Source organism: Scylla paramamosain, chromosome 11, assembly GCF_035594125.1.
Source record: "Scylla paramamosain isolate STU-SP2022 chromosome 11, ASM3559412v1, whole genome shotgun sequence".
NCBI classification, from domain to species: domain Eukaryota; kingdom Metazoa; phylum Arthropoda; class Malacostraca; order Decapoda; family Portunidae; genus Scylla; species Scylla paramamosain.
Genome location: NC_087161.1, coordinates 20,561,143 through 20,571,022, shown reverse-complemented (window position 1 = coordinate 20,571,022; position 9,880 = coordinate 20,561,143). Strand labels below are relative to the sequence as shown.

General features: G+C 41.0%; 1 protein-coding gene across 4 annotated transcripts in view; it reads right to left on the bottom strand.

Annotated features, from left to right (window-relative positions):
• The window catches only part of LOC135105049 (uncharacterized), a 22,100-nt gene extending 12,766 nt beyond the window's left edge, over positions 1-9,334 (bottom strand). The window contains exons 1-2 of one of the 4 annotated variants that reach the window (XM_064012967.1): positions 9,092-9,334; positions 1-24 (exon numbers count right to left, since the gene is read on the bottom strand). The exon at positions 1-24 is cut by the window's left edge and continues 99 nt beyond it. The gene's annotated coding sequence lies outside the window, so the exon portion shown is untranslated. Of the gene's footprint in view, positions 25-243; positions 363-9,091 lie in introns of those variants that run through there. The other 3 variants (XM_064012968.1, XM_064012971.1, XM_064012972.1) reach the window with 3 other exon arrangements.
• Between the last annotated feature and the right edge of the window lie 546 nt (positions 9,335-9,880).

Below are 9,880 nucleotides of genomic sequence, written 5' to 3'. Positions count from 1 at the left end.
CTGTCGATCGCCACTGGAAAACGACTAACAACACAACATGCGTCACTGAACGCACCTCGAACTTGAGAGAAACAGTGCCTGTGTTAAATTTACGTAATTCTCGTGTTCTGTTACTGAATGATAATGAGCTTTGCTTTCACACGCTTCTTTCGCTAGAGCCACGTCACTCCAACACTAGCACTGACAAGGGTGGCAGACGTGGTGATGGTGATGACAGTGAGACGGGAAAGCAGGGACACTCACTTCCAGGTCTTGTGTTTGTGTGTCCAGGAGTGCGTGTGCGTGTGAGGGGAGACTCCGGCTGGCTCCAGGCTTCCTCCCCCACCCACGGACAAGCAAAGATCTATAACCAACCCTTGCACAGTTGTATCCTCTTCCAAGGGACTAGTTTCTCTAAATTTATGAGCCAAAGAGGTTTGTTAACTAGTAGGGTGTAGGTGTACGTGGGTACGGCTGTGTGAGGAAGGTGGTGAAATGAGAGAACTAAGAGTTCTCGCACCTTCGTTATCAGATAAGGGGAAGAGATGTGGCAACAACGCCTCACGACCACCACCACACGGCGATCACATGTCTGGTATTGATCGGTCTCTCTCTCTCTCTCTCTCTCTCTCTCTCTCTCTCTCTCTCTCTACAGTATGGAATAATTCGGTAACCTCCTCCGTTGAATACTATGTAAAATGTTTGCCAGAATCTCCCTGGCGTCCCAGCAGTGTGCCCGCAGCGATAAAGTGAGAGGATAGGCAGGACGGCGGGACGGCACGGCTGGGCCAGTGAAGGGCCACAGGAAGGGAGGGATGGAGGGAGATAGGGAGGGGTGGGAAGATGTGACGTCACAAGTGAAGGTGACCTCAGAGAAAAGTCAGTCCGTCATCACCTACATTTCGGCACTGTAACGAAATTACTACTACTACTACTACTACTACTACTACTACTACTACTGCTGCAACTACTACTACTACTACTACTACTAATAATAATATAATAATAATAATAATAATAATAATAATAATAATAATAATAATAATAATAATAATAATAATAAAACCAAAAATAAAATAAATGATGGTATTATGTCAAAGAAAAGCGGTAGAAAAAAAAAAATGGGGAAAATCAAGCTGAAACAGCAGTATTATAATATCGTAGGTTTCAATTACTGATCTATTTCAGAGGGACCGAAATGTAGAAGAATATATAAGTCCTGCGTCAACATTTCCCACTCATTTGCCTAATATTTGTCCCACGCAACTTAAAAAAACATTAAGCTTTACTGTATTTATTACTGATCCACTTCTATATTCATTATGTCAGGTTAAGATGTTTATATTATTCACTCACCCATATATTCGTATGCTTAATTTGTTTTATTTAAATTTTTTTTTTTTTTTGCTCCTTAGTTAAAAAAAAAAACTTATTTGGCTTGTGTAGAATGGAGCCGAAACTAGAGAGAGAGAGAGAGAGAGAGAGAGAGAGAGAGAGAGAGAGAGAGAGAGAGAGAGAGAGAGAGAGAGAGAGAGAGAGATTGTATGGTTGTTAAGCATGCCTGTTATAGGAAAAAAGACACTTTTGGCTTTACTTATAAATAAATATTGGCAAAAGCAGTAGTAGTAACAGCAGCAGCAGCAGCAGCAGCAGCAGCAGCAGCAGTAGTAGTAGTAGTAGTAGTAGTAGTAGTAGTAGTAATAGTTATTGTTGTTGTTGCAATAGTAGTAGTAGTAGTCATAAGGAAATTAACGAGACTTACAACTGATATCATATTATAACTACTGACTATTCTTATGCGTGTGTGTGTGTGTGTGTGTGCTTGCCTTCATGTCTGCGCAAACACTTCCCCTTTCAACCCTGGTACTGCTCAGCATGTCGCGTCACGGCGCCAAGGTGTGGCTCTCGCTGCCGCCACCAGTGACCTCGGCCTGACCTTGATGTGTGTGTGTGTGTGTGTGTGTTTTGCTTTGTGTCTGTATGTTAGCACTTGTTTGCCTAGATCTCTCTCTCTCTCTCTCTCTCTCTCTCTCTCTCTCTCTCTCTCTCTGGTCAATACCGCGGACTTCATGACCACCACGGTCACACCATCAAACTGTCTATATAATGAAAACTACTGTCAATACATTGAAACTTAAACAAATATTCCACCATCACCACCACTACCACATCAATAGCTACTACTACTACGACTACGACTACTGCTACTACTACTACTACTACTACTACTACTACTACTACTACCATCAGCACCACCACCATCACTCCTACTACTACTGGTACTACTATTGCTACTACTACTACTACTATTACTACTACTACTACTACTACTGGAGTGTGATCCTGCCAAATTACAGTCATTATACTGGGCTCGTAAACAGTGTGTGTGTGTGTGTATGTGTGTGTGTGTGTGTGTGTGTGTGTGTGTGTGTGTGTGTGTGTGTGTGTGTGTGTGTGTGTGTGTGTGTGTGTGTGTGTGTGTGTGTGTGTGTGTTTTCTTTTCTTTCTCTCAAAATCAGAAACTCCCCTTTTGGGTGCTACATGTTGGTTTATCACACCAACGCCTAAGTTTAGCTGAGCACAGGCACACTGATATAAGAAGCCTTAAAATATTCCTCGCCACAACACATACAAAGAATTTTGTCTTATCCTTGAAAATAGTTAATAAAATTAAGAATATTGCGTCAGCATTTCCCATTTATTTAGCTCGTATTTGTCCCTCGCAATTCATACACCATGAAACATTACTATATTTATTATTGATCTACTTCTGTATTCGATTATTTATTAGGTAAAGACGTTTCTATTATTCCCTCAGCCATGTATTAATGTGCTTGTTTTGTTCTTCATTTTCTTATTCGTTTATCTTTTACTCGTAAGCTAAAATATCATGCGTTTGGCTTGTTATGTAAAATGGCGCGGAAACTAGGTGTTACTAATGCTGTACTTAATGTTACACCATCCACCCTAAACACCACCACCATCACTACCACCACTACAATGACTTCCATTAGTATACAGCACCTTAAATTAATCAATCACTATACTACTACTACTACTAGTACTACTACTACTACTACTACTACTACTACTACTACTACTACTGCTGCTACTAATACTACTACTACTACTACTACTACTGCTGCTGCTGCTGCTGCTGCTGCTGCTGCTGCTGCTGCTACTACTACTACTACTACTACTACTACTACTACTACTACTGATGCTGCTCCTTCGCCTCCCCCTCCTCCTGCTGCTGCAACTTCTGCTGCTGCAACAATAACAACAACAACAGTAACAAGATCTACTACTACTATTACTACTACTATTGCTGCTACTACGATCACCACCACTATGAACACCAGCTCTACCTGCCTGTCCAATGGCGTTTTTTCATAAATAATCTTACAGCTCAGGAAGCCCCACCAGAATGTACTAAATCTGAATTATGTACGGTCAGGTGGCTAAGAGGTACGCGGCTCTCCGTTAGAACACCACTCTCTCTCTCTCTCTCTCTCTCTCTCTCTCTGTCTCTGTCTCTCTCTCTCTCTCTCTCTCTCTCTCTCTCTCTCTCTCTCTCTCTCACACACACACACACACAAACGTACTTGACACACGCACACAGGATGCAAGGTTATGGGTTTGGGATGTGCAGTCAGTCGGGGTGTGACCAGTGTCACCTGGATCTCATGCGCAGCTCGTCACCACGGGCTGATAAGAGGTCATGCCAGTAAGAGATCTCTTGCTTCTCCTGTTTGTTTTGAGAGCGGCTTGGGGAGCTTTTTTTTTTTTTTTTTTTTTTTTTATGCGCGCTTAGCCAGTCTCCTTGACACGAGAGAGAGAGAGAAAAAAATAAGAGGTCCTTATAGGAACATCCACATGGCTGCGTCATTTGCTACTACGTGAGGATTGGCACATTCCAATCTTAATGAAAAAGAAAGTTGTATTACATATAACGACAACATCCACGACACCACGACCACCACCTTCAACAAGGACACCACCAACAATAATATTAACGATGATAATGTAGTAGTAGTAGTAGTTATACTACTACTACTGCTGCTTATTATTATTATTATTTTTTTATTCTTATTGTTGTTAATGGTGTTGTCGTCATCGTTGTTGCTGTTGCTGCTGCTGCTGCTGCTGATGATGATGATGATGATGATGATGATGATGATGTTGGTGGCGGTAGTAATGGCGGGGGTGATGGCGCAGTGTGGTGCGGTGAGGACCGGTCTTCTCTCTCCAGGAGGCCAAGAGATTTAGATGAGGGCAATACATGTGAAGGCGATAATGAATGTGAATGAATGTATACCGGCGGCTTTTATCGAATAATATCTCTCACTCAACCCTTTGACTAAAATGCCACACTGATTTAAATATAATAATAATAATAATAATAATAATAATAATAATAATAATAATAATAATAATAATAATGATAAATATTATTATTGTTATTATTATCATTATTATTATTATTATTATTATTATTATTATTATTATTATTATCATTATTAACATTAACTAGTAGTAGTAGTAGTAGTAGTAGTAGTAGTAGTAGTAGTAGTAGTAGTACTAGTAGCACCAGCAGCAGCAGCAGCAGTAGCACTAGTAGTCCTCTTGTTAGTAAATTTACGCGTGCGTGTGTGTGTGTGTGTGTGTGTGTGTGTGTGTGTGTGTGTGTGTGTGTGTGTGTGTGTGTGTGTGTGTGTGTGTGTGTGTGTGTGTGTGTGTGTGTGTGTGTGTGTGAAGTAGGTGGTTGATGTAAACATTTCAGTTTGATAAGATATCATCACTCCCTAAGCAATCACCATTATTTCCAGAACACACACACACACACACATACACACACATACACACTGAAAAAGTTCTTACAATACAGAGGAAAGTTCTTTTCCTTGGTTTCATTTATTCTTATATGAGCTTTGCTTCTTGTTTTTCATTCAATTTATGCACGTGTGTGTGTGTGTGTGTGTGTGTGTGTGTGTGTGTGTGTGTGTGTGTGTGTGTGTGTGTGTATATATATATATATATATATATATATATATATATATATATATATATATATATATATATATATATATATATATATATATATATATATACATATATATATATATATATATATATATATATATATATATATATATATATATATATATATATATATATATATATATATATATATATACGCGCGCGCGCGCGTCACTTTTCCTGTGAGTGTGAGATAAGCGGTCAACACAGGACACTACGCAGTGAGCCAACCTAGCAGACACGTGCCGTGCCTTGGCTGGCGGGCAGGCGGGTCTCTTGAAGGGTTAAGTGCAGCAGTGTTGCTAACTTGAGTTAGCAATCGACTCACAGTGCAAGAACATAATCTGTGTTGACCATTTCTCAACCTGACCTGCGCAAAATGTAACGTTGTGTAGAATGTGACTGTTTCCTTGATACCATTATCAATTAATATTACTTTAATGTTCATATTTAAATTGCACCACAATGATGCATGAAATGAAAGTCGTGTGTGAAGGAACACTTGAATAAAGCCGCGATTCATGAAAGTACTGGGGAGCTCATGAAGCTGTGAACCATTGGTATATGTATACATCTTAGACAATGTGTTCGATTTACGTTGGCAAATATCATACCAGGCTGATTTTGGTGATGCTCCACAGCTTCAGCATGAAATATTAGAGATGTTTCATCGGAGAATGTTTTAGTTAGTAATAATGTGGAGACAAAGAATAAATAAATAAATAACTAAAACATTCTTCGATAAAACATCTCTAATATTTCATGCTCTAATGACTTGCAGTAGTACACGCGCGGCGGGCTGTATGTGCCCTGTGCGTGCGAGCCCATCCCAAGGTCACTCTGTGTAAACAAGTGATCAAATTCTCTAGAAGGGCGAGTGAGGCGAGCCAGTTGGTGAGTGTGTGCGATGTTTGGCTGCATGGAAGGTCAGGGCGACGCATGCATCTTATTATTACTGCTGCACTGTATTTGCATGACACCCTGAGGGGGACTTGCAGCTAATGCGACTGTAGGAGTATTATGACGTTATGGCGTGACAACACACACACACACGCACCGTATATAAATTAAATTCTCTCTCTCTCTCTCTCTCTCTCTCTCTCTCTCTCTCTCTCTCTCTCTCTCTCTCTCTCTCTCTCTCTCTTGTCATCTCAACTAACCATCTTTAATATATATATATATATATATATATATATATATATATATATATATATATATATATATATATATATATATATATATATATATATATATATATATATATATATATATATATATATATATATATATATATATAATGAGAGAGAGAGAGAGAGAGAGAGAGAGAGAGAGAGAGAGAGAGAGAGAGAGAGAGAGCGGTATCCTAGTGAAGATGAGTCGTGGTTGAGGCAAAGGAGCTGAAGGTGAGACCAAGAAGGGAGGGACCAATGTGTGCGCGCCGAGAATTTGGGTCATGGAGTGCGACGCAGCCGCAAACACACCCGCGCATGCGTTATCCTGTGTTTACACTCAACATCTTTGTGTATGAGAGGAAGAGAGGGCAGCCTTGCTAGGGTTTATTTACATGTTGTATTAAAAAGGAACATCATCATATTGAGTTATCTTTCTTTTTCCTGTCTTCATACTAAACCACGTGAGTCTACTAGAGTTTGCTGAACCTTGTCGTTTAGCAAAGTGTATTAGCATCGAAACTTGTAGGTACGATTGTTTCGTGTAGAATGCAAAAGGCAAGGTTTATTTGATAATCTAAAGTTTGAGGGCTTTATTTCCTGTTTATTGTGTTTATCTCCTGGTGATGTCACTTATATTCGACGTGCTATTGAAGCTAGTGATTAAAAACACTGAGATAATATTTGAGTACAGATAATGTGGTGATAACATGAGCACGGTGTAAGGACTGGAGGGAGAAACAGTAGTGGTGACAACAACGGTAGCAGAACTAGTTACCTAAGTAGGTAGTAGTTGAGGTGAGAGTAAAAGTTGTATTCTTGTCTTGATGAAATCACCCTTATGTGACATGCGACTGGTGGACACAAAAATAGTGACGATGGTGATAGAGAGGATCAATACGGCACAGCTAGCCACGTCGAGCACACGTGATGCGCGCACACACACACACACACACACACACACACACACACACACACACACTGATGAAAGAACACGAAATATTGCTTAGTGTATAGAGTGTGTGTGTGTGTGTGTGTGTGTGTGTGTGTGTGTTTACTGTAGTGTTTATACCTAGTTGTATTTACCTAGTTGTGCTTTATGGGGAAAAAAAAAAAACTATGCTCGTGCTGTCCCATCTCCATATCTTCTAATATCAAACTTAGCCTTTAATCCATGTATACTTTTTGCATTTACTATCTCCTCATCCAGACTATTCCAAACATCAATACTTCTATACAGGAAACTATACCTTTTTGACGTATCTTCTACAAGCACTCTTCAATCTCTTTCCATGTATCCCAAAAATTCAAGTCATTCCGGTTCACCTTCTCCACTCCCTCATATGCTTTATATATCGCAATCAGGTCTCCCCTTTCTCTCCTTTTTGCAACGTTGGTAGATGTAACCTTTCCAATCTCTCTTCATGTGTCAAATCCTTGATATTTGGTACCATCTTCGCTGCGGCTCTCTGAACCCTCTCCAACTTCCTTATATCCTTTTTCTTGTAGGGCGACCACACTTCCGCTGCATATTACAGTCTAGGTCTAATTAGTGATATCATCATTTTCCTGATCATCTCTTCATCCATATACGCAAAAGGCAACTTTATTCTTCACAATAAGTTAAAGGTTTCTCGTGTAATTTTGCTAATATGTATGTGTGGAGTTCTAGCCTGTCTGCGCACTACTGTATATTCTCTCTCTCTCTCTCTCTCTCTCTCTCTCTCTCTCTCTCTCTCTTTTATGGCACTAATCACTCAGTCATGTTGGGGGCTGGTCAGCACATACGCAGTACCACCATGGGGGTCTTGGTGCATCTGGTTATAATGCGTAACCTTTGCTTGCCCCCACGTGTCTCCCTGCGACCTTCTCTCAACACCAAGGACGCTTTCCCACGCCCCTTTCTCCGCCACACGCTCTTGGGAGTGAAGTACATTACTCCCAAGCACGTACGCAGTAGTGTAGGCGCGTGCATCCCCCCCCCTTTCTCTCTCTCTCTCTCTCTCTCTCTCTCTCTCTCTCTCTCTCTCTCTCAAGATGACGAAAACGCAATATAAAATGATTGGAATATGATAACAGAGCAGGAGATAGAAGGAAGGATAGAAGGAAGGAGGAAAGGAAATGGACACATAAGGGATGCATGGATGGCTGTGTGGATGGTTGCCATGGGGTGCGTCTGCTTTGCTCGTAGGTACGTACACTCGACAAACGTTTGCAGCAGGTGGAGACGATGATGGCGGACGAACGTTCTCTCTCTCTCTCTCTCTCTCTCTCTCTCTCTCTCTGAGTCGAGAGCACTGATTTATTAAGTTGTCTGTACATTACGTAGCATGACACACCCAAAGGTACATAAACATTATGTACCTTTGGGTGTGTCATGCTTTTATCGTAATTGCATCGTTGGATTTATTCAGCTCTATTTTGTTATGCTTCTTATATGTACTTTTTTCTTGAGAAGGTAAGATTTCTAGACACGAGTACAGCTGTTTCTAGAGTACTGGGAGACAAGGGATGTAAGAGATTAAGTGACAAAGGGCATTGTTGTACTTCCCTTGCCACTATTGCCACACAAGCTAGGCCTCCACTCCCTGACACAACAAGGTGGGCGCTGTACACCCGCGCAACACTCTCTAGTGAAAGGCTGCGTCTTCCGCCACTGCTCTAAACAACAAGGAAAGTTTATGTTTGCCCTTTGTCTCACACACACACACTTTCCTATCGCTCTCATAATACTCTCTCTCTCTCTCTCTCTCTCTCTCTCTCTCTCATAATCAATCAGTGGATCAATCTCTCTCTCTCTCTCTCTCTCTCTCTCTCTCTCTCTCTGAATACATATGACACACACACACACACACACACACACACACACACACACCATCCCTTGAACAACAGTAACAACACACCTTATTTAAAAACGAGGAAAACACCAACAAGCAGCAGTGGCTCAGTGCCCAAGAGCACCACCTCGGGGCTTGAGACTTAAGGTGTGCAGCGCAGGAGGCGAGTCAGTCGAACGATCAGTAACCTTCAGTAAGTCACCGATGAATCTCTGTGCTGCACATCCACCAAATACACACGCACACACACAACACTCGAGCAGCTCAGTCTTGCCGTATCGACCGCAGGATGGAGAATGTTGCCACTTGCTGCTTGGCACTTTATTTATAATAACGAGAAGGAAGTGTTGCCGGAGGTTGCTAGACTTGTGCGCAGTGTTAGAAGGGGAGAGAGAAAGAGGCAGGCATCGGTCACGTGAACACCTACCTGCCCGCGCATGTCATGATGTCCTGTATTGCGTGTAGCCTAGCCCTCTTTTTTTTTTTTTTTTTTTTTTTTTATGGAGCGTGTGTTTAATCTTGCTTATCAGGTTGTTCTGATAAAAATACATGTAAAATATGATTTTTTCGTAAATAAAATGTAACCATCACACACACACACACAAACACGAAATGTTTATTCAAAAGATAAACAAGATAGAATGCTGACGAAGATTGTTCATAAGTGTAGCCGCACCGGCAGGTCTTCATTAGCTCTCAGGTGATCTGTTTTACTGATCACATCCATCATCGTAGGGTCGAGGAAAGGCAGTTCTCTCTCTTGACATTTATTGATGAGGTAGGCATTACCGTAAGAACTGCGAGCAAGCTCTCGGTCTCAGTTTCTTACAAAATAACATTATACATTGATATTAA